This window comes from Globicephala melas, chromosome X, assembly GCF_963455315.2.
Source record: "Globicephala melas chromosome X, mGloMel1.2, whole genome shotgun sequence".
Lineage (NCBI taxonomy): Eukaryota > Metazoa > Chordata > Mammalia > Artiodactyla > Delphinidae > Globicephala > Globicephala melas.
The window spans coordinates 121,586,921-121,592,920 of record NC_083335.1 but is presented as its reverse complement, the minus strand read 5'-3'; positions in this window follow the sequence as shown (position 1 = coordinate 121,592,920).

The following is a 6,000-nucleotide window of genomic DNA, read 5'->3' as shown; positions in this document are numbered from 1 at the left end:
CTTGCTTAGTTTATATCTTAATGAAAGTCACGAATGTACCTTTCAATTTTGCCGGTGTCCTCTGGAACCCGAACACAAGGGGAATTGGCGCTTAGAGAATCTCAGCTGGTCCTGTTGTTTCCTCATGAGAAAGGTTAGAGGCAGTGTGGGAGAGGTGAGAGAGCTCACCTCAGTGCTGCAGGCTTGAAGGAAATACCCAACACCTGCCTGGGGAAAGGCACGGACACCACAGGCTTCCTGCACTCCTCCTAGGAAGAAAAATATTAAACCACTGATAGAAGGTGCAGCAAAACCTGTCACCCCCAGGGCCCAGGCAAAAACCCTTTTTTAGCTGGGTCAAGAGAGCAGACAGACCCTCTCATCCTGTCGAGGATCCTGTGTTGATAACAAGCAGAGCTCTGCTACCTTCAGGTATAGGGCATCAACTCTGTCCCACCCAAGACCAAACATCAATGCCAGGTGAAGCCCAGACATCCATGGGCTGCCATGGAAAGGAAGCCAGGGATGCTGAGAATGTCTCAGGTGCAAACTTTGTGAGCATAGGACCTGCCTAAGTGTGAGGCTGGATGACGAAGACAGAGCACTACACCTTCCCCTCACCCTGCCCATCCCTGCCATGAGCTTAGCATCTATTATCACGCAACATCGATGGAATACTGGAAGAAAATGAAGAGCATGGAGATATCCCCTCTATGAGGGGAAGGAGGGTAGGGAAGCCGAAAGCCGAAGACAAAACAGAAGCCAGGAGAAAGCCATCCAGCCTCCTCGATTCCTGCCTAAGCACATAATAAGAGCCCTCACCCCCAGACGCATTTGAATCTTGTGGTGTCCTGAAGTTATCTCAAACCCAGCTCTCTTCAACCCCGGCATTACAGGGCAAAATACAATTTATTTCCATCTTTACGTGGTCTAGCTTCATTTGCATAGGACCCATTCTTAGAAGGCTCCCCACTTGGTTTCACGCTCTCCTGTCGCCATCTTGAAATGCATGATGATGTTTGATCCACGGGCTCCCCATTTTCATTTTGCCCTGATCCCTGAAAATGACGGAGCTGATCCCGGTCTCTGCGAGAGCCACCATTCAACCAGTTAAAGCACATGTTTTCCATACCGCGATCAGGAAACCCTGAGCGTCTACGAGACCCTTTCAAGGGGTCCTTGGGACAAAACACTTTTCGTAATAACTCTCAGACACTGTTGCCTTTTCTCCCCCCTCATTCCCTCGTGAGTTGACAGTAAAGTTTTCCAGAGGCTGCATGCCATGTGATATTATAACAGATTGAATGCAGAAGCAGATAGGAGGCTCCAGCTGTCTTTCACCAAGCTCACTTGGGAGATTTGCACAAACACAAAGCAGTGGGGCCCTAATCACTATTTCTTAAAATATCGTCATTTTTAATGAAAAATGTAATTTATGTTAGCATACAGAGGGTTCGTTATATTATATGTAAAGTTAATAGACTAATAAGTAAATATTTTTTAACGTGTCTAGGTTTTCACTTCTACTTTGGGAAATATCGATAAATATAACGGACATTAAAGGTGGTGTTTGAGGTCCTCAATCATTTTTAAGAAGGTAAAGTGGTTCCCTAGGTCAAAAGTGATGGAGACTGCTGACTCAGAGCAGGTGGCTTCCTGCCTGTTCCCTAAAATAAAAATTGGGGAAGGTTAAATTCTGTCTCGCCAAGCTGATTTGTGTTGACTTTGAGACTCTGTGGATGAGCCCTGATACGACCTTCCGAAAGGACGCCTCCCTTCTGGGCTCTGAATGCCCCATCCTTTCTGAATCTGAGAGACACAAATGGCATGTTCTGGAGCTTGCAGAAGAGTTGCCTGTTGCTCTTCTGTGCTCTCGGAGAAGGTAGGTGGGGATGAAAGTCAGGCATCAAGACACAACGCCAGGTGAACCGAGATGGGCAGGGGAAGGGGGCGGGATCTTGTGTGTGGGTAAATTCTGCACACACCCATAAAACAGTAAGACGATTCCAGGTGTTGGAGCCCAGGGCAGGCCACCCCCAAAATGTGCCTCCATGGCATACTGATTATTTTTAATTAAAGTTACTTAAGAAATGGCCGATACAAGGGGGACACGCTGACCCTTCTCTCGGTCTCCCTGAAGCAGGAGAGACATCTCCCCAGTGAAAGGTGCCCGCCCCCCACCATTTGGAGATAGAAGGACACCCGTATCCCCAGAGACAGGGGAATTTGGTCGAGAAGCCTGTAAAACAAACCTTGTAACGTCATTAACCGACCACCCCAAGCCCCAGCTCTGCTTAGATCCTTCACTAAGGAAGCACCGAAAGCCCAGGCTTCTTCGTCCCAACACAGGTGTAGAATTGAGGAGTCACGTGACAGTATGACTTTCACCAAGTATTGGTGAGTGTGATTAATTGTAGTTGTTGTATCAAAGAATTCCATCTCAGTGACTCACCCCTGCCAACGCTGACTCTCCCTTGGATGCAGAGACGTCTACCGTTTTTCTCTACATGCAGCTTCTCGTAAGATAACGTGCGCACGAATTGCAGGGAGGGTTTTGTTGTGATGAAAACTCTGAGCACGTGTAAGATGAGGTTGAGCGTCTGCTTTGTTTAAAATGAGCTCCCAGACGGTGCTGGTGTTACAGCCCACGGACCGGATTTTGAACATCAAGGTTACAAGCAAAGTAATGCGGGTCTCTTTAGCAGATGGTCTTGCTGTGCTCCCAGGAAAAGCCAGTGGCGACACTCAGCACCTAACCAGCTTCTGCAACGTAGATACTTACGTGTTAATGTTTATTGGGGGTCTTTTTTTCAACGTAGGTATGTTAGGTGCATGCATGTAGCTTGGAAAGAGCATTCTCAGTTGTGAAAACTATTTTCATATCGCAAGTTAAGGAAAAGAGAGTCAAATCTTGCTACCCTTAAAACTGTAAGACCTGTACAGTAGAAACTAACACAACATTGTAAAGCAACTATACTCCAATAAAAATTAATAATATATTTTTTTAAAAATTGTAAGGCCTGCCCCGTAGAGATTCACTCAAAGTGCATAACATGTTCCAGAGTTTTCAGCTGTGTCCAGAAAATTCCCTCTAAAAAAAAGTCCATGCTTCCTCTTTGTGCCAAGAACTAGGGGTTTAGAAGTTTGTAAATGCAGAGTCAGCAAGCCCAATGAATTTGAATATGGCGATTCAAGAAGATTGTTTTAACCTGTGTTTGTACAACTAATTAAAACATGGTTCTATTTTATAAAACATAAAAATTAAATATGGACGGCCTCTGAAGAGAGCAGTTTACATCTAAATTTTTTAAAGTTAACCTTTCAGTGATTTACATTTTATTTTCCCATCTAAGCCCAAAAAGGTTTGATTAAAATTTTATCTACTTGGCTATCTGCTATTTTATGCCAGTACTATCCCCTGGGACACTTTTCTCTTTTGATGATTCGTTGAAGAAAAGCTGCAATGATAACAGATGGATAAAGTTGAAGGGTTTTTACAACCAGGCAGTTTTCTCCAGTGGAACAACTGTTACACTTGCACAAAATTTTGAGTGGGAAAATCCGAAGTAGAGTTTGGGGGGGGGGATGTTAAACTAGGGAGCAGGTGCTGCCTGTATCTCATGATGAGTTTGGAGGATGTACATACAGTAAGTCCTCTACATACGAACGAGTTCCGTTCCAAGAGAGCGTTTGTAAGTCCAGCAACGTTAGCCTAGGTACCCAGCTAACACCATGGGCTATGTAGTACTGTACGGTAACAGGTTTATAATACTTTTCATACAAATAATACATAAAAAATAAACACAATAAAGAAAACATTTATCTTACAGCACAGTACCTGGAAAAGCACAGCAGTCCAGTACAACAGCGGGCATCCAGGGGCTGGCATCGAGGGAACAGGCAAGGAGAGTTACGGACTGGAGGAGGGAGAGGAGGTGGGAGATGGTAGAGCTGAAGGATCGTCAGCAATAGTAGATGGAGGGCGAGCTGCAATGTCACTCACTCCTGACGTTGCTGGAACAGGTTCTGGTTCCTTGCTGGAACCAGATGCACATTCGCATCTTTGAAAGTTCGCAACTTGAAGGTTCCTACGTAAGGGACTTACTGTATAGCGATGCACAGAACGCACATGTGCACTTGTGCTGAATGAAGGCTTTCTGAGTTGCTGACGCCACCCAGGAGCTCAGAGTTCCTTTTTTGTTAATTTTTATTTTTTATTGGAGTATAAGTGCTTTACAATGTTGTGTTAGTTTCTGCTGCACAGCGAAGTGAATCAGCCACACGAATACACACATCCCCTCCCTCCTGGACCTCCCTCCGCCCACCCCTCCATCCAATCCCACTAGACTATCACAGAACACCAAGCTGAGCTCCCTGCGCTATACAGCAGGTTCCCACTAGCTATCTGTTTTACACATGGTAGTGTGTATGTGTCAAATCTAATCACCCAGTGCATCCCACCCTCCCCTTCCCTCTCTGTGTCCACACATCCGTTCTCTACGTCTGCCTTTCTGTTCCTGCCCTGCAAATAGGTTCATCTGTACCATTTTTCTAGATTCCACATATATGCATTAATGTACGATATTTGTTTTTCTGACTTACTTCACTCTGTATGACAGACTCTAGATCCATCCACATCTCTACAAATGACCCAATTTCATTTCTTTTTATGGCTGAGTAATATTCCATTATATATATATACCACACCTTCTTTATCCATTCATCTGTTGATGGACATTTAGTTTGCTTCCACGTCCTGGCTATTGTAAATAGGGCTGCAATGAACATTGGGGTGCATGTGTCTTTTTGAATTATGGTTTACTCAAGGTATATGCCCAGTAGTGGGATTGCTGGGTCGTATGGTAGTTCTATTTGTAGTTTTTTAAGGACCCTCCATACTGTTCTCCATAGTGGCTGTATCAATTTACATTCCCACCAATGGTGCAAGAGGGTTCCCTTTTCTCTCCACCCTCTCCAGCATTTATTATTTGTAGATTTTCTGTTGATGGCCATTCAGACCGGTGTGAGGTGATACCTCATTGTGGTTTTGATTTGCATTTCTCTAACGGATGTTGAGCATCCTTTCATGTGCCTCTTGGTCATCTGTATGTCTCAGAGTTCCTTGATATACTTATTGGAATGTGGAAATGACAGAGCCTGTGATGGAAGGACGGAGTGTACTACTTCTGCATCTAGATGTGCTTGTTATGGAGCCTGTCTTAAATCAAGTGGGATGAGAATATGATATGGGATCCTTTGCTAGCCATTGCACTTGGCACCAATCTAAATACCCCATTGCCTCTCTGAGAAAACCTTCGGGGGTGCAGGAACTCCATTGCAGAAAATCTGCTGGCCTTGAAAAGGTAAAATGTGGCTTCCAAATCCTGAAATACACAGAGAAATTTCATTTAAATGTGCAGGACTACAGCAGACCCATTTCCTCCTGAGTAGAATACTTTTTGTTTTTTTGTTTTAACTTAAGGAGTCTGAGGATGGCAATACTGATAAAGGGCAAGGTATTTATTTTAGGGAATTTTTATAAAAAAGCAAACGGCTAAATAATTTAACGAGAATATGCATAAGGAGGTGGTTAGTAGATTGAACTTTATTTTTAAATTTATTTTTTGATTGAAGTACAGTTGATTTACAATATGTTGTATTACTTTCTGCTGTACAGCAGAGTGACTCAGTTATGTATATATTCTTTTTCATATTCTTTTCCATTACAATTTATCACAGGATATTGAATATAGTTCCCTGTGCTATATAGTAGGACCTTGATGTTTATCCATTCTATATATACTAGTTTGCATCTGCTAATCCGAAACTCCCACTCCATCCCTCCCCCACTCCCCTCCCCCATGGCAACCACTAGTCTGGTCTCTATGTCTGTGAGTCTGTTTCTGTTTAGTAAATAGGTTCATTTGTGTCATATTTTAGATTCCACGTGTAAGTGATACCATATGGTATTTGTCCTTTTGCATCTGACTTACTTCACTTAGTAGCATAACCTCTAGGTCC